At 49.7% G+C, this 20,896-nt stretch overlaps 1 protein-coding gene across 18 annotated transcripts in view; it reads left to right on the plus strand.

Annotated features, from left to right (window-relative positions):
- LOC139361271 (disco-interacting protein 2 homolog C-like) overlaps positions 1–20,896 on the plus strand; it is a 170,529-nt gene that overhangs the window by 82,912 nt on the left and 66,721 nt on the right. Inside the window, exon 1 of one of the 18 annotated variants that reach the window (XM_071089855.1) lies at positions 8,457–8,545. The exons of the other annotated variants lie outside the window; for them this stretch is intronic. The gene's annotated coding sequence lies outside the window, so the exon portion shown is untranslated. Of the gene's footprint in view, positions 1–8,456; positions 8,546–20,896 lie in introns of those variants that run through there. 18 annotated transcript variants of the gene reach the window in all.

Below are 20,896 nucleotides of genomic sequence, written 5' to 3' on the forward strand. Positions count from 1 at the left end.
TTGGAAAGCAGATTGCCTCTTAAAGTGTTGGTGATTATGATTCTAGCACTAGAATTTCAGTGTGTATTTTCCACCTTCTTACTTTGTCTCCTCATACACTGAGATACTGCTGCATTTGCCCTTAGGCTTCACGGAGGGAGGGTCAGTTCTCACCCTTTCTTAGATATTGATCTTGAACGGACAGAATCGAGATTCAGAAAAACTCTCGAGCTGTGAGAGTGTGCTGATATCTATGTAAGTGGGGTTCATGTGTCAAACTCAGGTTTAAGAAAAACCAATTCTAGGCTGGGCATAGTGACTCACACCTGTCATCCCAGCACCTTGGGAGACTGAGGTGGGCAGTTCACTTTTGAGCCCAGGAATTCGAGACCAGCCTGGGGAACATAGCAAGACCCTGACTCTACAAAAAATTAAATAGGAGTGGTGATGTATACCTGTGGGCCCAGCTACTCGGAAGCTGAGGCTGGAGGTTCACCCAAGCCTGGCAGGTTGAGGCTGCAGTGAACCATGATAGCACCACTGTACTTATGGTGCACTGTGCCTGAGTGACAGAAGAACAACCACCCCCCCACACACAAAGTATCAATTCATGCAGTGGCCAGTTCTGCTGGGACCACCTGTTAAGGCTACTCTGGGCCTCACGGTGTGAGAAGGGTCTGTCCAGCGGTGAGAAGGAGTGGCTTGAAGGCCTAAAAGCCAGTTGCTGTGGTTCAGCATGACTGCGGGTGTGGAGTTGGGGGAACGGCTCTCCATGGCATGAGTGGGTAAACGGATGGGCTTCCAGAACGAGCCCCTGTGACTTTGCCTGGTTTGCATCCGTCCAATACAAATCCACAGGCTCTTACTCTAGCAGCTTCTGCCGGGGCTGATGGACTGGCCTGGGGACAGAGGGTGCCCTCAGAGCCTCAGGGTGCTGTCTGGTTTAGGAAGAGCACTTAGTCACCTAGATCTAGGATTTATGACACTACAAGGGGACTTGTCACACTCGGAGCAGCAGCCATCTGCATTCTAGACTTGGTTCTAGGTGAAGTATTTTGGAGCCTGTTGGTACCCTGTGTTCTGTTTATGTGTAAAACAAGTTAGAGTTATAACTAGTTAAAACCTATTTTTAAAATTTTGCCACAGAATATGGCAATTGTGGTGGAGCCTGGCCAGAGACCCCCACACTTGGACGCTGCCGTGTGCTGGGGCTGCAGGCGTTGACTGCATCTGCTGTCCCTCCCGGCGTGTCTGTGTTCTTGACACGGGCGCCCATCGAGGCTCGGCCTGTGAGAATCGTGCCACCGTTTGTCTCCATGTTCCTCTGAGGTTCCGCAGACTTCACGGTCCCATGGCAGAGCGTACGGTATCTGCTTGCGTACGCTCTGATTTCCCCAAACCCCAGGACAGGCCAAGAGTTAGTTACACACAACTGCAGAGGGCCCCGTGGTGTGGATTTGCGGTGACACAGCCTTTCCCCAGCTCGGCCTTCGTCTCCAGAGTTGGCTTTAGGGCGATAGAAGCTTCCTTCAGACTGGGGGGCCCTGAAGCTTTGGTGCTAGGAATTCGGTGAGCAGCACGGATGATACCCCATTTCTCTGCATTTGTAGCAATAGTTGTTAACATGACCACGAGATGTACAGAGGAAGGAAAAAGGAGGTTTTATTTTCAGAGTAACACTCTGTGCTTTGGGAAATGTGGTCTTGGGGGAGCTGTAAGCACACGCCCCTCAGGAGGAGAGGAGGCCGCGGCGTTACACGTTCCGGGGTTTGTTGGCTGTGTGTGTTCATCGGGCTCAAGGAATGTCTGAACGTTTACAGGGAAAGTGGGGTTTGTTCATCCGGTTCGTGCAATGTCTGAACACTTACAGGGAAAGTCTAGCACACATGCAGTGAGTTAACCTGTAACATCCATGTTCGCCTTGGGGCGAGCGTAACATTTGAAATGAAGTGGACTGGGCGTGTCATATACAAAGGTGAGCTGTTGGGTGCAGATGTTTATGCGCAGCCTCAGTCACAGCCAGGACTGGCTCAAGGTCTGCAGCTTGTGGCGGGAAAGGACACTCACGAGGTCATTCTGTCCAGTTGGGGCTGCCGGCAGGGTCCGGGGGGGGGGTTGTCTGGTCAGCCAGCGTCTGGAGTCCACCCAGGTCCCGTGGACAGCGTTCCTCTAAACCAGGCTTCTGATTGTGGAGGAGACTTCATGCTGGTTAACACACTTTACAGGAGTACTGCCGTGGGGCTTTGGGGTTGACCTTCCCTATGATGCCAGTTACATTTCTCTCCAGATCTCATCATAGCCACAGAGATTGTACCTCCTCTGACAGCTGGGGGTGCCATGTTGATATAGTAATTTATTGTATTAAACTTTTTATTACTATTTTAATAACCTTTTTTTTTTCTTTTTAAAGAGATAGGGTATTGCTGTGTTACTCAAGCCAGTCTTGAACTCCTGGCCTCAAGCAATCCTCCCACCTCGGCCTCCCAAAGTGCTGGGCTTATAGACGTGAGCCAGTGCGCCCAGCCTACAGCCATGTTTTTAAAACTCAGCTGTTTAAAAATCCTACTCCTTTCACCCCCTCAAGCAGGCTGGTTGGCCTTGTGCAAACTGGGGTGTCACGATCTTAGCCTCCCCCTTTTATTTTTCTCTTTGGCCTCAAGTTCTGATGAGAACAGCAGTTACAAAATGGGCATTAGGTGATTCTTCCGTTACTAAAGCCAGAATTCTCACCAGTTGGAGATGTTTGTCCCCAGGATCCCAGAAAGCTGTTTTGAATCAAGCCCGTAGTAAATAAGTAAGGAACTAAACTCTTGGTCCTCTACTTAGTACCAGGGGAATGGGTTAGTTGCTGATGCCCTTTGATCTGTGCTCACGTGCTGCATCTCATCACGGGAAGCAGAGTTGCCCTGTGGAATAAAGCCCGGCTCATGGTGGCAGGTCGAGACGCTCGGGGCTGTCAGTCCCTTATACAGCGGCAGACTTGGAGACTCAGCATCGCGTGCAGAGCCCGGGCAACCGGAGTGCATCCACTTTAGAGACCACACGGACGGTCGGTAAGGTGGACGTCCGGGCATATGGCCTTGATAGGCCCACTGCGAGATGAATTAGGAATTCGTTAGCAAAGAAATCAAACTCGCCTATGGGTCCCAGCTGCTTGGAAGGCTGAGGCGGGAGGATTGCTTGAGCCAGAAAGTCAAGGCCGCGATGAGCCATGATTGTAATACTGTACTCCGGCCTGGGTGACATAGCGAGACTCCAAGTCAAAAAAAAAAAAAACACAAAAAAACCCCTCAAACCTTACTCTTCATAGCAGGAGGGAGAATTTGTCAAAGTAACTGCAACAAAATCTTAGATGATATAATTTCAGTGGCTAAGTGAGCTGTCCATCCCACGTGGCTGGCTCACAACGCAACAGAGCCAGGTGCTGCTGCAACTGCCCCCCTCCCCACCCGATTGCTTGTGGACATTTTCTGTTTCCCCATATCTCCCTTTTGGATACATAGCTCGCTACTTTATAGCTAAGCATCAGTAAAACAGGTTGTCTATTTTGAAAAGTAACTATTATGTCTTTTAAGGACAGAAAATGAAGCAGGTGACAATAGCATGGCGATCTGGTGAATAGATTTAGAGGAATATTTAATACTTGGCACCACTCTGAACCCTTCTTCTCTCATGCTAAGTTACAGCTACCGCCTTCTAGGACAAAACACTTTCAGCTCTGTGAGTAGGAATTAAACATGTTCTAAATCAGAAGTTTTAGTTAAGCAGTATTTTACGTGAATGCCCAGATCCTAAGTGTTTACTGTACTGGGGTGTGGTGTTGAAGAAGGAACGAGGGCTTGGGGCTGTGTTTATGGTGCAGCGTCCGGGTTCCCATATGTGAGATGAGGGCCATGAGACACGGCCTGGAAGGTTCAGACTGTGGGATTGAATGGATCTACCCACTCCTGGAAAGCCTCAAGTCTAACTTGACTTGGGCTGGTTTTAGGGAGATGCTGGCAGCGCTGCCCTCACAGGTTACCGGGAGGGGCTCTGGCACCGTCCCCGTCAGGTGTCTCATGATCAGTCCAGCTTGCTCTTCTCAGAAGCTGCTGGTCGTGTTCTCGTTCCTGTTGTTTGTTGCGTGTTATTTAGGGTTCTGTTCATGTGGGGACCTAGGAATTTTTCACAGTGAGAGGAGAGCCGCTGAGCCGCCTTCCTGCCTGGACGCCAGCCCCACGGAGGACCGTAACTGCTTGAGGTTGGCTTCTGCCCCCGGCCTCACCTGTGGAGGCATTGATGCAGTGGTACTTTCTAAGCTCCTGGGGCACACAGTGCTGTTGTGTGGATCCACAGGCTACTGTGGCGTCCAAGCACGTGCTCCCGGAGGAGAGGACTCTGCGGGCACTGATAGTGGGAGCTGGCTGAGAGTCCAGCAAGTGAGACTCCCTGTGACGTGCACAGCTGCCATCTGCACAGCCCCTCCTGACGCCAAGATGGTCGTGCGATAAATGTACAAAGCGCGTCTCCAGCAAAAAGCCGCCAAGTGTCCACATCCAGGATATCCACCAAGGTGGCCTTTTGGTGTTAATCCGATGAATGTGAGCGGCAGGTGGTCTGCATTGAGTGTGACTGTGCCACTGCAGTTTTGTTCTCATGTCTTGATGAGCATGAACGGTTCCTGACGAGGGTAGGTAAGGATGCTGTGACCTGAGACTCTGCAGTACTGTAGCTTGAGGAACCAAGGAGTTCTTCTCTCTTGCAAAGCCGTCAGGGAGGATGTTCCAGGCTGGTGACTGCTCCATGAGGTATTCAGAGATCCAGGTTTCTTCCCGACCCCTGCTCTGCATTCCCAGGGACATGGCTGTCCTTGCTGTGGTTGGGACTGGGTGATTGCCATGCTGGCAGGGGAGGCTTAAGGTGAGAGTGGCCGTGATTTACCTAAGTTACATAATGGCAGGGAGCCTGGGAGTAAAGTGTAGCCGTAGCCTTGAGGATGGATGATGGGTGTTGGTGAACGACTGGCTGCACTCACCGCACCTGGCCCAGGAATGGGGAAGGATGGCTGAGTATGCCATTCAATGGTACCTGGTTCTTTCAGATTTGACTTCCTTACGGATTTTCTGCTGTAAAGAGGAGAGAGCCTGTGGTTCTAGGCCAAGCATCTCACTCATCTCATAACATCTTGTATCCCTCAGCCAACATTTATGTCAAGTTTTAGAAGTCCTATCAAACTGGCAAGCATTTCTCAGTTTGGTTTAACCATTGGATTTTATATCTGTGTCTGCATCTCTATTTTACATCTATGTGGTTATTTGACACTCTGTAGTACCTTTGTAATAGGTTCTCTTTGGTGGAAGTTACTTTCAACAAACCCTTGCTACTACTTGAATTTTCAAGGTTGCAAGTAGAAAGGAGAGAATAAAAACCACATCTTCTCTAATTTTAAAATTTGTTGTTTCTCAAATCACACCAGAAGTACAGATATTACAAATTACAAAAGCAACCAGAATCAAGGTTAAGAGATTTCTGGGCGATTCTGGCTAATCAGCAGTATTTGCTGAGGTGTGTGCAGCAGACCAACATGCCAAAAAGCCCGGGACGGGGGAGAGATGGGAGGCCAGGCTGTGACTTCGGAGGTGCTGTTGCCTCAGGGAGAGGAGCCTAGATGTAGAGAGGATAAATGGACACAGGTGTGACCACCGCCATCCTTGCCGTGGCACGGAGGTCTTTGTACAGGGACCTTTGTGAGCTGAGTTAAAAATTGAAACAGAGAGTGCAATGCATTCTTAGTTTTTAAAATAAAATGCTAATAGAGAACATTTTGTTTGTAAGAATGTAAAATGTTACATCTTTGTTAAAGAATAATAATTTGCTTCTGAGATCTTTGTGACTGAGATTTGAAATCTTAAGTATGGTTTTTTCTTCCATGTTTTATACATATGCACGTATACACATACATGTAAGGTATATAAAAGGAAAATAAGCATATCTGTATTCACATTTATATACACTTCCATAATGTGTATACTTCTAGTCACACATAAGTCTAAGAGACTATGACTTGACTTGATAACCATGAGAGGGTAATTAAATAATTTATCTGCTCTTAGCCTTGCTTTTGTATGTGAGCAGGGACCCTGCGAAACGCGCCTCCCGCGTTCCAGGCCTCACACAGCCCGTGCCAGGTTTTGGAAGCAGGAGTTTGTCTGCAGCCACTTCGGGAAACATGTGGTTGCCAGGATTGCCTAGAGCTCCAGGCTGTCTCCAGTCCCAGCCTCCCTGGGGTAGAAGCTGCCCTACCAGGGGCCTGGACATGGACGTTAGGGCCTGGAGCCAGGGAGCGCTCCTGAAGCGGGGGGCTCCCCTCACGGTTGGGCATGAGAACCGAGGATAGGAGGCGGAACCAGCCTCGGGCCAGTGCACGGCCTCCCTGAAGTGCTTGCGGGAAGCCCCAGCTGTACTTTGCTGACCCCATAGACAGCACCACACTCTGTGAGATCCCCCTGGCCCACCCCTCAGGTTCCTAAAATGATGAAGGTTTCCTGAGCTCTGAATTTTTAGGTCTAGGCTAAAAAGTCCTGGGACAGGCTCACAGGGTTCTTTATGTAGAAATGATGAGTGTGCTGGTGACTCAGAGCAGGCACTGTACCCTCACTCCAGGGTCCTTTGTGCCAGGTGGAAACGAGCGTGTGGGTCACCCAGAGTCCCTGCATCCTCACTCCAGGCACTGCTCTTTGGTTTCTTAATTAAAAGCCTAAAAGCCTTGATAATGAAAATGCATTCTCCCCAGAGAGTCGAGTTTCCGGTTATGGAGGCTCACCTGTAAATGCCGTGCCAGGTCAAATATGCTGAGATCTGGGCCAGGTCCTGCTTCCTGCTCACGGCCAAAGCAGGTACTTCATTTGGGAGGTGACCCAGGGGGATATCTGAGAGGCCTGCCGGTCCCCGAGGGATGAATCCGCTGGCCTTCACATTCTGCTCCGGCCTCCATCAGCTCCTTCCTACCTGCAAACTGCCAGCTTTGACGTTGCCATCATTGGAGATATGTTAGGGACTTGGTATGGGTTGACACCCATAGGACCAGCAGATCGTGAAAAGGTGGGAACCAGGGCTGGGAGGGTGGTGACCACGGCCAAACTGAGAACCGTGGTGGGCTGGGAGGTCCATCTTCTGTCTGAAGTGTTTTTTAAAATAAAAAACATTGTCTCAGGAGCATGAGAGGGGAGGCCACAGACGGGGAGAACGCATCTGTAAAAGACTCATCTGATAAAGGCTGTTATCCAAACCGTGCAAGGAACTCTCAAAACTCAACAAGAAAATGAACAACCTGATTAAAAATGGACCAAAGACCTGGACAGATACCCCAACAAAGAAGATACACAGATGGCAAATCTACACGTGGAAAGATGGCCCGCGTCTTATGTCATAGGGCGAGGCGTCACTGTGCACCCATCGGCCTGGCCAAAACCTGAACTCCGACACCACCACGTGCTGGTGGGTGTGTGGGCATCAGGACCCTCACTCATCGCTGGGGGAAGTGGGGCAGCTCCTGTGGGAGGCAGCATGGCGGTTTTCCGTGGAACTAAGCTCTCCGACCACAGAAGCAATCACAGTCCTGGCCGTTTACTCGGAGGAGCTGAAAGCTTACTTCCATGCGGAAATGTGCACACAGACATTGACAGCAGCTTTATAATTGCCAAAACTAGAAAGCAACCAAGATGCCCTTCAGTAGGTGAATGGATAAACTGTGGTATGTCAGATACTGGGATATTATTCAGCACTAAAAAGAACTGGACCCCTAAGCCATGAAAATACACAGAAGGATCATAAACGCATGTTGCTAAGTGAGACTCCAATCTGGAAAGGCTGCCTGCTGTCTGAGTCCAACCACAGCACAGTCTGGAAAAGGCAAAGCTGTGGAAACAGTAAAACAATCAGCGGCTGTCAGGGGTTGGGGAGGGGAGAGATGAATGGGAGGAGCATAGGGGGTGTGTAGGGTGGGGCAGCAACTCCAGGTGGGGCTTTCATGGGGGATCCATGCCGTTCCACGTCTGTGAAACCCACAGAGTGAGCAGCAGCAGGCCGAGTCCTCGTGTGAGCTGTGGACTGTGGGTGGTGGTGCCGTTGTTGATGCGGGTCTGTCGGTCGTAGAGACATGCTGGTCTGGTGAGGGCAGGAGAATGATGGAGGCTGTGCCTGTGCTGGGAAAGGATATGTGAGGACTCTGTACTTTCCTCTTGATTTTGCTATGAACGGAAAACTGCTTTTAAAAACGTCTATTGAAAAGGCAAACAAAAAAGTGCTGGCCAGACAACATCAGTGTGAGGGTGTGGCCTGTGTTCTACGTTCAGAATTTCCCTTTTAGAATACATGTATCTAAATTTTTCAAAGTTAAACCTTTGCATTAAGTAACTCACTACCAAGTTACAGTATCAGCTTGAGCACTGCCAGGATGGCCAGGATCCTGTATCCTGACAGGCTTCTCCCCTTACAGGTGCAGTTGACGTCCATGGCCACATCCCAGTAAGCGGCAGGGCTGGAATCAGGAGTCAGGCTTTGCGGGACAGAGAGGAAGTGAGATCTTGTAAGCACGTGGCTGAGGGCGGGCAGGGAGGAGCCCATGGCGCAGGGAGCCGGCAGGGATGACTTTTTGACCAGTTTTCCTTATCGCTGAGGCCTTCTTAGACTTGGGGAGTTGGGAGTCCCCACTCTCGGGTGCCTCAGAAACCAAAGGCTGCTTGTAATGCTCAAGTTCCAGATGCCTCAGGGAGAGGTACCTGGGTTGTTGGGTACAGTTCCGTTATTTGCTGCTCGGTGGGATTTGCCCGCAACATTTCTGATTGTTTTTAAGAGCTGCTTAAAATCACATATGGATGTCGATTTATCTATAAAAGTTAAGAATGGAATTTGAGTGCAAAGAGTTGTGAAAATGCTCAAGGTGATGTACTAATGTATACATTACATTTGTGGAAATATTTGAAAGTTCAGGATTTACATTAAACACTTCTCTTGATTTTTGTAATATCTACCTGTCATTTTCCCATTTGATTAATAGATGTCAGAGGGCTTAAATTTTGAGTGCCTGAATTCACTGAAATTAAAACTTCTTACATCAAATGTAATTAAACTGAATGTAGCAACAGTGCATGCTTTTATAAGTACTGATCAAAAAATATATAAAAACACATATCCATGAACATGCAGATGGGGGCAACATATTAAACCATGGAAGTAGAATTAGTATTGTTTTCTGAGAAGACAAATTTTTAAAAAGCTAAGGGGTCTTATAACTTTCTAGTTTCCAACTTATTTACCCTAAAGTGGAAGATTGACAGCAGCAGAAGAGGAGATCCTGGGCCAGTGCAGGCTCTGGGAGCAGCGGGGTGAGTGCTGGAAGGAGCTGGCTGGAGGCAGAGCCAGGGAGGTGCTCAGGCAGGCCAGGACGGCCTCAGGGCACGCGGCTCAGTGAGTGAGAAAAGGTTCACATTTCTTGGAGAGCCCTTGACTCTGCCCACGGAAAACCCAAACTCCTTCCAACGGGGATGTGCATCTCATGTAAAAGTTGTTACTCCCAGAAAGAAAACCAGTGGATGTAGAAATATTACGTATGCAGAAATTACTTCAAATTTGTTTCTAACCTTATCCTTTTCTTTCCCCATCTTAATGTGTGGTGACTTTCTGCAGGTGACGCACACATCTTAGGAGAGGGCTGTATTTCAGTTGCTGTTGGCTCTGATGTGACTTTGCGGTGTCCGATGTTCTTGTTCTGAGGTTCTGCCCAGAACGTGGCTCCTCCCTGCTGAGCGTTGCTTGTTGAAGGCCCGTGTGGAAACTTTCCCTGTAAGCTCGTTGACCGCAGCAGTCTTGGTTAAGAAACCTTTGGACCTCCTGAGACTTCACACAGCCTTCTAACCTTTCTAGTGTGTCCTTTTCATTTTACTGTTCCCCGTTAACCCAGATGTTTTCTAGAATGTAAGTAATCTGCTGAATGCACGGTGGGGGGTGCCCTCCGTTGGCTCTGGGGAGAAGCATCGCTGTTTCTCCGGGTGGAGCTTCCCGCCCACCATGGTGTGCTCCAAGACGCAGCAGGGTTCTTTGGCAGAAATAATCGTCGAAGGCCTGCGTGGTATGGCTGTGGGTATGCGACCTCGCGGCCATACCGGCCCCTCCCCATCAATGGCACCACGGAGAGGAGCAGGGGGAGGCCTGGGATCTGTCTCCAGAGTCACAGCTGTGCTTCCGAGACTGCGTCGTCCGTTTGTAACTAGACATGCAGAGAAAGTGTTGGAGATCAGCAGGAGACGGTGTCTGTCCCTAATGAGCTCAGGCGTGCCCTTGAGAGGGTCAGGTTTCTGTGCGGCTGATCTGGACTCAGCCTGGCTGTGGCAGTGCAGGTGACTGCTGGGCTTTGGCAAGGCTGCACCCACTATCCGTCTGAAATGGCCCCCTTCCCTGGCTCGCGGTGTCAACTGGGCCCCCAGGCCTGATTTCCCGCCAGGACGGAGGCCCTGTGTATGTGTCGGGGATGGGGGAGGTGGGGGTCCTACTTTATTGCCGTATCCAATGCCACGCGGGGTCAGCACTCAGGAAACATGTGCTGTGTGGGTCAGCGATTGAGTTCAGAAACCTGGAAAATTCAGCAGTGTAGGCTTTGGGCATGACCCGTCCAGCCTTGGGGCTCTTTCTTTCTCTGAATTTCCTTCCATGGCATCCTCCTCATCCCAGGGGTCCCTGTTCCCATATGGCTGTTGGCAACTTCACAGGTTCCTCTGCCTCCCCTCCCGGGCCCTGGTGTGGCTGGGGCAGCTAGTAGCTGTGCAGACCCCACAGCCAGTAGATCATTGGTGCCAACGCCTTGGGCCTGGTTTACTTGAGTCAAGGACGGCAGTACATGGCTGAGCCCACCCCGAATGCCTGGATCGGAAGGCCTTGGGTTGCAGAGGGGTGGGGGTTGGATATTGAAGGACAACCTGCAAAGCAGAAGGGGAAATGGCTGTGCTGATGGGCAGCTAGAGGAGTCTGTGCAGAGCCTGGGACCCGGTGCAGACACAGAGCTGACATGGGCAATGCAGTGACACGGCCACCGTGGAAGTGGGCAAAGTTACAGGCTTCAGACCGATATGGAGGGGCTGGTCTAAAAGGATCCTCATTTTCCTTTAATCCTAACAATTGCTGGCTTACAGGGTGGGGGAGTGGGATCTGTGGTGGCCGCGAGGAGAGACAGGGATTTTAATTAAACCCCTCTTTCTGGGAGAGGGGAGTAGCCGTTTCTGTAGGGCGGTGAGCATCGTCATCTCAGGCAGCTCAGGCTGCTGTAACGAAACACCATTGACTGAGCGGCTTATGAACAACAGGAATTTGTTTCTCACAGTTCTAGCGGCTGGAAGGCAGGATCAGGGTGCCGCACGGGTGAATTCTGGTGTGGGCTCTTTCCTGGTTGGCACACACCTTCTCTCTGGCCCTGACACAATGGGAGGGTGAGGGATTTGCTGGGCCCCTTTCTGAGGCACAAATCCCATTCAAGGGTCTCCAGCCTCGGGAACTCATTACCTCCCAAAGACCACCTGACAGCATCACATTGAGGCTGAGGATTTCAACCTGTGTTTTGAGGGGCAGGCAGGCAGTTTGTAACCGTCACCCTCTTTGTGTATTTCTGACTCAACATTGAGTCTGCCTTTGGCTCTCCAGTGGACAGAGCCTGTGTGGACACTGAGCAAGGTCAGAGCTGCAAGCATGTACACATCGGGGGCAAGGGAGCTGCCAGGGGTGTGAGAACGGGGTTTCAGCATCAATCGGAGCTGCTTTCCTGGCAAATGTACTCATAAGCTATCCTGGCAACATTTGCTTTTCACGAAGAGTCGATGAGGCAGTGGGGGCAGCAGGCGGTGTTGCCAGAAGCTTGGAACTGATGAGCAGCAGAGAAGGGGCAGAGGCCACGACCTTGGGGTAGTCAGCAGTGCCAGGTGTCTGCCCTCCAGGCCTCACGTCTGTGACTGTGTAGAGACCGAGCCGACCGGGGCTTGCCGGCCAGTGTGGCTCTCATACAGGTGATTATCGCATTGTGCTTTCTATGTAATGTTCCCTCAACCCCACGCCCACCCCACCAATTTCTGTGCCTAGCAGAAATCATGCTGCGTTTCCTTGATGAAGCCTTGAGTTTCCTGTGGAGATGTAGGAATAGCATGATTTGGCTCACGTCAAAATACTTTGCAGTGAAGCTGCACGGAAGAGGTTTCTAGGCTTCCATTTGACGTTTTCAACAATGCCTGAGTGTTACAGGACCGTCTTGCTTGTTAATAAAGCACCAGATGAAAAAGGCTACTGGTTAATAAAGGAGACTTTTTACATTAGCACAGAGAGGGTGGCTTGAGATAAATTCAGCGTAACGTAGGTGTGTTGGTAAGCCATCAAAAGGACCATCTCTCTGCTGGTGACACATGTTTTCCGGTATTGGTTTTGTTCTGTAAAAGGATGACTGGCATTCGGCAGAGTCATTCCAGAATTCACCTGGAAGGCGTCCACATGGTGCCTTGTTTTCTCCTGACATTCTGGGCACCACGAGGGATTATTCCTGTCTTCAGCACTAGCAGGAGACTTTTCCTGAACACCTGCTCCTCTTTGGCGTTGTGGGTGTGAAGGGGTCAGAGTGAGCCTGTCTTCATGGAGTTTTCAGACACCATGGGGATAGTGTGGCACGAGTGTCGGGCTCGGGTGGGAGGGAGACTTTCCCCAGAAAACAGCTGCCGTTTCCAGGACGGCCCTCGACCCCTCCTCCCTCTGTTCCTCTGCGTCATGTCTGAATTAAGGCTGTTCTATCGTAGCGGGGGTGTCATGTTAACTGGAAGTGTGCTTTTTTACTGGGCAGTAAGTAAATTAATGGTACATTTGCCAAGGACAGCGAGGTTTGATTTGATGAATCCAGTGGGGGAAAGGAGAAGGGGCTTGGCTGTGTGGGGATGTATGTGATGGGAGCAGAATGGAGTAGCCATGCAGGCTGTTGGGATGGAGGGGCCACGCCCACATTTCCATGGGATCCGTCGCTGTTTGTGCCACTAGACCTGAACCTCTGTCTCTACTTCTAACACCCGTATAGTGAGGAAGCCCCTGATGGGCCTGAGTTGTTACTTCCCATGGCCATCGCTGGGAAATGCCCCAGACGCCTCTCCAGGCTGGTGACGGCCCTGGGGCTGGACACTGGCTTTGTCCTGAGTTGTTTCTTCTTGTGGCCATCGCTGGGAAGTGCCCCGGACACCTCTCCTGGCTGGTGACGGCCCCAGGCCTGGACACTGGGTTCGTCCTGAGCTCTGCGAGGGGCTTTGGCTCCACGTGCAGCAGGCATCTGTGCATCCCTTTGGATGTGAGATGTTGGCGCTCGGCTTGGAGGCCAGCGCAATCTGGGTGTGGTCAGGATCCAGTTCATCCTTTGGAGAGAGAGCACCTGCCCAGGGACCCCTCTGAGGTACATAGTCATGCAGTGCCCTCACAGGATGCCCGGTCCCCCGAGAACTTCCCGCCATTCCCCTGGACCCTCAGGTATGGGAGTCAAGTGTGGTGTGTGTGTCACAGGCGGGGGTACTGAGGACACCACGTGCCTGCTCGTGCGAAGACCTGAAGTGCTGCTTGAGCTCGTTCCCAAGGGGCCGTTGGCATCTGGGGGCCTGTGGGTGTCTTTCCACTGGCAGGAAATAATGGGTGGCCCATGTTACCTTTTGTGTCTTTTTTTTTCTTTGCCGAAAAGCCCTAATGCCAACGTCGCTGTCCTGCTATTGGAACCGCCCACCTCAGGCTCACTGGCCCTCCTGTTTCTGGGCTGCTGCAGTGTTGTGTTGGGGTAACTGTATTAACTTCGTTTGAATTTTCTTCCTGTTCTTTTGGAATAAGTGTTGATAGTTTGTGCTGCTTGTTCACCCCAGAGGCGAGGATGTCCTTTAGGCCTGGAGGAGCACAGCCCCTAGAGGGAGGTGCCGGGCCTCTACCTCTCATGTCATCAGCAGCCCTCTCCACACGTCTCCTCTTCACTCCTCGTGCCCACGGCTGGGGTCACGGGCCGCTCGCTCTGCTGTTTGAGATCCTCGGAAAAGATGTTTGCCCTGAAGAGAGATTGGGGGTGTGTGGCTGATTTTAAATAGGAGGAAATGATTGTAACAGAATGAGCAATGCCTAGCACTTAGTCTCAGGCTTGAGAAATTGTGTTTTAGAAGCAAGGTATCCCCAACTCCGGTTTCCTTCAAATTAAATCTTTTAAAGAGTCCACAAATATAAATAGTTAAAGCCTAAAACTATGCAACAGAGGGCCTAGAGCCCAAGCCACTGCCACCTCTGACTCCAAGACACCTCAAAAACTTGGCCCTCCTCCTCAGAGAACCCCCCTTCTGCTCCTCCTTCCACACTGCTCCCTCCACAGTGCTCCCTCCACAGTGCTCCCTCCACACTCCTCCCTCCACACTCCTCCCTCCACACTCCTCTTCCGCCCCTCCCCTTCTTCCTTCCCTTTCCCTTCTTCCTTCCTTCCTCTCCCCTTCTTCCTTCCTTCCTCCCCTTCTTCCTTCCTTCCTCTCCCCTTCTTCCTTCCTTCCTCCCCTTCTTCCTTCCTTCCTCCCCTTCTTCCTTCCTTCCTCCCTTTCCTCCTCCCTCCTCTACCTCCTCCCTCCTCTTCCTCCTCTTCCCCCTCTTCCCCCCTCTTCCCCCTCCCTGTCCTTGGGCAACCTCCATGGAACTCTGGTTCAAAGTCACTGGTCTGTGGGGCCACCCATTTGATAGACGACCACGCTGGGGACCAGACACAAGTGACTGACTCAGACCAGCTCGCATGTCGTCTCTTGCCTCCCGTAACACCGGGTTGTCCCTAATGGAAGAGAATCAATGATGCTGCTTCACTGATCTCCAGGGAAAACAGGTTGATAACAGGTTATAAACATGGGAATGTTTTGGAAAAAGCGTCGTCCACTTGTCAGCTCCATCTCTCCTGCCCGGAAGATGTAGGGGAAACCTGCCTTCAGCCCACCCTCATCCCATAACAGGACAGAGGACAAAGGGGCAGAGACCCAGGTCCTGTCAGTGCCCTCAGGAAACCCCCCATTTCCTCCTCATGGTGGAAGTGGAAACCATCCCACTGGACTAGATTTTCCCGGGAAGCCCCTTCACCCCGAAAGCAAGGAATCTGGTTTGAGCACACACCATTCTCGGTGCCATGACTTTCTGCTGCTGAACCCTGCATACGTGGCCCATTGATCTTGCTAGTCCAGTGTTACTGGGTCCTGGGAGTTTCTGTGGGCTGATGGCAGGTGTTTACCATTGTGTTCAGAGGGGAGAACAGAACTTTATTTGTCGAAATCAGATGATAACCATTGCCATGTGATTCCTTGGGTTGGTTTGGGTGGGGGGTGCTCAATGCTTTTCCTGAGGGCTAAGTTCTAGTTTGAGACCGTCTCTCTTTGTCGCCCAAGCTGGAGTGCAGTGGTGCGATCTTGGCTCACTGCAACCTCTGCCTCCTGGCTTCAAGCAGTTCTCCCTGCCTCAGCCTCCCAAGTAGCTGGGATTATAGGTGTGTGCCACCACGCTTGGCTAATTACAAAAATATTTAATATAGGCTGGGTTTTGCCATATTGGTCAGGCTGGTCTCGAACTCCTTGCCTCAAATGATCGGCCCACCTTGCCCTCCTAAAATACTGGGATTACAGGCTTCAGCCACTGTGCCCGGCCTGATCCTGACATCTTTTAAAGCTGCCTTCATGTACCAAAAGCCAGTCTATGTTTGAAAATCAGTCTTGAAGAGCCTAGGAGGAGAGGGATAAGCTTCAACTAGGTGAATAACTATGCATATGTTAAAAATATGGGCCAAAATCCTACCCCAAATGTTAACTCTTCTGCTTTGCGTATTATATCCATTTATAGTTATTTCAGCACTAAGATTTTTAAAGACTCTTTTGATAATTATGGAGAAATTACTATTAAAACTCAGCTGCATTTGTAACACTTCAAAGAACTAATTGGATGACATCATTTTTCCCAGAGGCATTTTGGATTGTTATATAATTAATGTTTATCTCTTTGCCAGAAATCTTTTTTTTTTCTTTTCCAGAACAGATACCTGAAAAGAAAATTTCCTTTGCATTAAGTGTTATTTCACTTTGTGACAATCAATTTTTGAACGTGAGAACAAGATCATCATGTATTTTTGGGATAAATCTTGCTTAATAGTGATAATGCTAAGTGTTAAAATTATGCAACAATTTGTTTCTTTGAAAATTACTATTTGCCTGCTCACCAGGTGGGAGCTGATGAGAACGTGGATGTAAAAATTAAATTGTATTTAGCTTGTATAAAAGAAGTTTTAAAAAAAAAAAAGCTTTTTTTTTTGTTTTGTTTTGTGCTACTACTGAAGTTGCTTCGTTGTGGAAATGAGGTTATTGCAGGCACCTAGAATTTTATCTCCTTGTACAATGGGAAGAAATTCTCCAACAAGCACAGGAATCTGACTTTCTGATATTGAGACTCCTAGGCATCAAGCCCCGTGGAAAGGTTGGTGATTTACGTGAGCGTTGGCGTTGATGTGGGCACCCTCCAAGCCGGACGCAGGGAGCAGGGAAGGGCAGAACAGGCCCCTCAGGAGCCATGAGAAAATCAAGTGTTGGCAGCAGTGGTGAGGGTTGATGTCAGGGGCCAGGAGGAGGTGGTGAAGGGAGTATGTGCCTCAAGGCAGCCCTGGAACCCGTGGTCCCTGCAGTGAGGTCTGATCTGCAGGGGATGTGGACGGCCATGTGGCGAGGCCCACGGACAGCCTGGACTTGGCTGCCTCAGAACTCTGGTGGACGTTGCAAACGGCCCCACAGGGTTGCAGTGCACATTCCTCGGACAGAGAGAAGACGCTTGTAACTGTTCTCGGCACGAAGCCAGCGTCCTGTGAACAGTGGCCACTGCTGTCGTGACTGAGTGCCGTGCAACTGGAGGCATTTGCTCTGCTCAGTTCACTTAATTGGGCCAGGAATGGGGTTGCCCTGCCTTCAACAAGCTTGACGCATTGAACGAGGACTCAGTAAAGTACTCTGTAAATATGCTCTCCTGGCTAGAGTGAGCAAAGCCCAGGGAGAGAGTGGTTCCTCAGTATTAGACAGGTGTTTGGCGGGGCCAGCTGTGTGGCTGCCAGAGCGAATGTGACCAGGAAGCCTCTGTTCCCCCGGAGGTGGCCAGCGTAACTGTTACACGTGCCGTAGGTAGAAAGTGGGCACTGCTGGGAAACTTGCTCATGCTGCTGTTTCCTGATTGGAAATTCAAGGTTTCTGAGCATCCTACATCGAATTTGTACATTGCTGAGACTGTACACCTTTCAACACTTGTTTTTTCCTGCTTTTCGGATCTATACAACCTGATATTTGGCCGTGGCTTCCAGAACAGGCTGGATGCAGAGTGAAGTCCTCTCCTCACTGTCAATCTTTGCAGATGTCTTTCTTGAGAGTCTCAATTAGGTTTTTACTTAACTAGACTTTTTAAATTGCCATGCACATAACTCTACCAGTTACAATCGTGAGCTAACATGGGATTTTGGTTTTACTTTGATGAATGTTTAACATTTGCATGCTGGATGTAGGGGTGGAGGTCATTTATCTGCTTTTCATTTCCTTCTTGGTTATACTTAGTGACTTTCAGGTACGGTGTGGAAAGCCTGGTACAGGGTGAATTGCAGGCTGCAGTGTGGCGTGGTGGACGAGAGGCGTGGGCTGCAGTGTGCACAGTGGATGAGAGTGAAGCTATTTCCATCCTGGAGGGAAACACACAGGAAACAATTTAAAAAACTGATCATCTAGCTTGAATGAGGTCCAACAAATTCAGTTTGCAAAGTTTAACTTCCAAGTTAACTTAGTAACTTTTCCCCTAAGTCATTAATTTAGTAGCTTATGTTTATTGCCTAAAGCATAATAGTCATAAATTCTAAAATGAAGGACTAAACATGTAATAATTTAGGCATACAGCACCTGAAGGGAAAACTGCCAGTATGCTAAAATATTGGATACAGACGCTCAAAAAATATAATGTAGCATTCTTACAATGCATGTGCTTTTAGCATGTAACTTGGTGAGTAGTTTTGAGCTATATTTGTAGGAATGTGTATCTTGAATACTTTAGGACACCACTGGAGATGTGTGCTTGAGAGGTATAAATACTGAATGTTCTTCTCCCTTCCTTTAAATGAAAAACATTAGCTCCCTTGATTTTTATTTTTATTTTTTGAAGTGGACTCTCACTCTTGTTGCCCAGGCTGGAGTGCAGTGAGGCAGTCTCGGCCCACTGCAACTTCCGCCTCCAGGGTTGAAGTGATTCTCCTGCCTCAGCCTCCCCAGTAGTTGGGATTACAGGTACCCACCACCATGCCCCGCTAATTTTTGTATTTTTATTAGAGATGGGGTTTTGCCATAGTGTCCAGGCTGGTCTCAAACTCCTGACCTCAGGTGATCTGCCCACCTCGACCTCCCAAATTGCTGGGATTACAGGCGTGAGCCACTGCGCCTGGCCAGCTCCCTTCTATAATGATTTATACAGTTGTTTTTGCTTTTCGTTTTTTCGAGACGGTGTCTCACTCTGTCGCCCAAGCTGGAGTGCAGTGATGCAAATCTGGGCTGACTGCAGCCTTCACCTCCTGGGCTCAGGTGATCGTCCCACCTCAGCTTCCTGAGTTGCTGTGACTAGACACACGTCACCATGCCCAGCTTTATTATTATTATTATTGGTATTTTTAATAGAGACAGGGTTTTGCCATGTTTTCCAGGCTGGTCTCGAGCTCCTGGGCTCAAGCAATCTCCTGGCCTCAACCTCCGAAACTGCTGGGATTACAGGCGTGAGCACCACATTTGGCCCATTTTTTTTTTTCTTCCAGGATTAGGAGTCGACTTTCAGAAAATCCTTCAACCTTGCAAGCTTAATTTTCCATAAAAGTATTCCTCTAGGATAAAAACAAGACACAAAGAAGTACGTGTGGACTGCAGTTAAAAATTTTCAACACAACTTAGCTTAGGAAAGTTGACATTTACAAAGAGCAGGAGGCCCGTTCAGTGCCTTCTAGGCACTGGGAATGGCGGTCTGTGGGCGACCCTAACATGTGCGGCGTCCTGAGACGTGATCGTGGTGTTCACGCTTTTACCGAGGGCTTCCCGGGAGTACCAGAGGCTGTTCTTCTGCAGTCGGCCAGCCAGGCAGCAGCTGCTGGAGAAGGAACAAATAGCAAAAGACAGATGTACACGGTGTTATTGTGGCAGAGAGGTTAAAACCAGGGTCACTTTGTTCTTACAGTTTTAAAAAGCTAATAATGAAGTCCTTAAATATGTTTAGGATTTCAAAGTAGTTGTGGGTGTGTCTGTGTCTCTAGCTCCCGTTCGGGTGCTTCCTGCGAAGAGAGCTCAGAGACGCCACCTTTCCTTGATGAGGTGACAGGGCCTGGAGAGGTGTGAACCCCGTGGTGGGGGGATGACTGACCTGGGGTGAGGCTGGGTCAGTGTGGGGATCCACCCCCACTCCACATTCCTGTAGGGAATCCATAGTTCTAAGTCTTTATGATAGGGGTAAAAATAACCTGGAAGAGGTGTTATTTTTTAAGAAGTAAGTGCCATGCTCTTTTTTCCTCATACTTTTCCGTGTTTAAGCAGCATTGAAGGATAAGGCACTAGTAGCATGTTGTTTTGAAAACAATGTTGTTGGTTATTTTACGTTGAATATGGTACTAAGGTTGCCTGGTAACAGAAGTTTTCCTTAAACAACATAGAACTCTGTTGAATCTGTTGCCCCATTGGCTGAGCCGTCTGAAATCAGTGCAGTAGCAGCTGAAGAGGCCTCTTCCCCTTGGAGGAAGCCGCTGGATTGGCAGGAGGCACCGCGCTTGACTGAGGGAGTGAGGCTGGTTTGCAGAGACCCCACGTGGCCCCTGCAGCTCTCTCCTGCCCCCTGCTGGTTGGCCAAGCAGCCTTGCGACAGTGTGCTCAGTGTGAATGTTCACTGGGGCAGGCCAAGGCTTTTGTTCCAGAAACACTGACTTCAGAAATGGCCGGCTGTGTGTGTTGAGCATGGCAAGAAAGACTTACGTGTGTCTTAAACCTCTTGAACAAAGCAAGTTGATGTTTCAAATGCATCTCGAAGGCTAATGACTTTGCTATGGTCAATATTCAGGAGAAAAGAGGGTTTGATGAAACAGAAAGACAGGAGTGGCAAGGGACGTGCTTGTGCCCCGTATGACTAAGCGATGTCCTGGCCGTTCCACACCACGGCCTCTGAGCAGCCAGCCTGCAGATACTGGGTCAATTTAGATACCCTTGATCTCTGCAGAGGTTTGATCAGGTAGCCCAAGAGCAGATAAACACAAACGCTGACTGGAAACCCTGGCACACGGAGACACTGGAAACAGCAAGCTGCTATTAACATCATAGTAAGAGACAGTCGCCTGCTCTCAGGGGTGTCAGTTTCTTTTGCTTCTAGACGTTCATCTGCGTTACAATACAGTTTTGCTCAGTTTATCCCCATTACTCCACTGTCTTCGCTGTTAAAGTCTCAGCCAGCACTTAGCTCTGACACTGCAGGAGTTTCACTGTGCGGCTGACCAGGCCTACCTGGCTTGGCTATAAAGCAGGTGAGATTTTCCGGAAGGCAGTAACGAGAACCCGAGGCAGGAAAGAGCATTGCTGGTCTACATAGGGCAGTGCACCTGCAGCAGAGCATGTACGTGCACGTTCAGGCTAAACAGGTGTAGGAGAGAAGAAAATCACCTACAATTAGTCACTTAAAATGCCACACACCCAACCCTTGAGACCCTAGCACATAGAGCAGTAGTGGTCTTGGAGATGGCAGGTGTGCTGAAGTCTGATTTTCTCACTTAGCTTTTCCAGCAGCGTTTTCCTCATCTCTAAGCTGGGGCTAACAACTGCCACGCGTAGATTTGTGCATGGAACCGTGC

The sequence above is a fragment of the Macaca nemestrina genome, unplaced genomic scaffold (genome assembly GCF_043159975.1).
Source record: "Macaca nemestrina isolate mMacNem1 unplaced genomic scaffold, mMacNem.hap1 Scaffold_122, whole genome shotgun sequence".
Classification (NCBI taxonomy): Eukaryota; Metazoa; Chordata; class Mammalia; order Primates; family Cercopithecidae; genus Macaca; species Macaca nemestrina.